Source organism: Buceros rhinoceros, unplaced genomic scaffold (assembly GCF_000710305.1).
Source record: "Buceros rhinoceros silvestris isolate BGI_N320 unplaced genomic scaffold, ASM71030v1 scaffold25484, whole genome shotgun sequence".
NCBI classification, from domain to species: domain Eukaryota; kingdom Metazoa; phylum Chordata; class Aves; order Bucerotiformes; family Bucerotidae; genus Buceros; species Buceros rhinoceros.
The window spans coordinates 29,285-31,063 of record NW_010409338.1 but is presented as its reverse complement, the minus strand read 5'-3'; positions in this window follow the sequence as shown (position 1 = coordinate 31,063).

Below are 1,779 nucleotides of genomic sequence, written 5' to 3'. Positions count from 1 at the left end.
GGACGGACCCATACCAGGACTGGTGCTGGTGGGTCCCCAGCCCACTCCCTCCACTGAAACAGCGCCCAAGCCTCTGCACCGCTGCAGCTGGTTCGACGCAGCAGCTCTAACTTAAGGAAAAGAAAAATACAAATTCTAGGTAATGAGGTTTCTCTCTGCTGCCCCCAAACCCCATGGCTCATTGAAGTGACAAGTTTAATGACACTTCATTGCTGATGTTCACCATTTTCAACACCAGTATCTTTTCCAATTACTAAACCCATCTGAATTTACTTACTGAACATCTATGCAGGAACGTCACGGTACCGGTTTCTCAACAACGCCTCACCTCAAGTCAACCGAGTCATGAAAACAAACCCCGATTCCCTTTAACAACATTAATGACTTCACAGCGTTGGCAGCGTGATGCCAGAAGCGCATCACAACCCCTTGGCACGGCTGTCCCTGTGTCTGGGATGGGTGATGGGCAGCTGCTGCTCAGCCAGGTACTTCAGCAGACATTTACATGCTTTTGGGTCAGCAGCCAGCTCAGAGCCAACGACTCTGAACTCCCCGGGCCGGAGCTGTGACAACCACAGAGGATGCTCCCAGCAGAGCTCCGAAGTGAGGTTGGGTGTTTTACTCTGGGAACTCTCAGCCAGGTTACTATAAACTCCTCTGCCCCAGCACACCTGGAAACCTCCTCCTTGGACACAATCTTCCACCTGCAGTAGGGTAGTGAGGGTGTTCGAGCAAGAGCAGAGGAGGCTGCTGGAGAACATCGTTGCCCTCCCACTCCGCTCCGTAATCTGATTTGGAGCGATGTGAATCACTCAGCACCAGGACACGAAGAATCAACATGCCTCGCTGTTAAATATACAGTTTGTAGGAGCATGAGTCACAGCTCAGGTTTCACGGCGCGATGCTGTTTGTAAATCCTTTCTGAGAACTACCCAAGAACACCGCGCACGTAGCTACGACTGAAGGGGTCAAACCTGGCCTTCCAGTCCCGCAGCCTGCAGTGACCCTGCCCAAACGATTTCCCCTGGTTTGAAGGTCTGCTTGGGGCTGAGCTGCCCCAAGCCCTTGGGCTGCAAGGGATGGCTGGGGGCAGCCCATAGCAGGGAAGGCGCAGCCCACCGGCTCCCTCCACGGCACCAGACAGGCTTCAGCTGCACCCAGAGGAAGGCACAAACCCTCCTCAGCTTTACTCCCACCCGCTCCAGGGGAGGCAGAGGAACACATTTCATCCCTGCCTCCCCAGATACATGAAAGACAAGGCTGGATTCTCTCTTGTCTGTAGTAACTACAGCCGAGTGATCATCCCTCTCCTCAAACACTGAGTCTAGACACAGACTTTTCACTGCAGTTCATGCCAAATCCATCCCCACTCCATTCCATGGGGATACGTGTGCCTTACCTCACACATCCGTGAGGCAGCCAGTGGTGGCAGCTCACAGAAACATCTCCTTTGGATTCAGCGTTGATCCCTGCGATCGGGCAGCAGCAGCATGTGGCGAGCAGCGTCCCAGGCGTGCTCTGGGGGGTGGCACCATGCTTCCTCACTCCCTGCAAACAACTTGTGAGTGATAGGAAACAGGGATTTGGGCTGATGGGGACGAATGGAGCCACCCCGACATGCTGCTGAATAAGGAGAGTCAAGTTTTTCTGCCCATAGAGCAGATGATGGATAGATCTAACCACTGCATTTCCTCCATCTCCCTTCCTACAGGTCTAAAATAAACCTTCTCACTTGCTACAAGGATCCCGGAACCCGAGCGTGACCGCGCAGTCATTCCT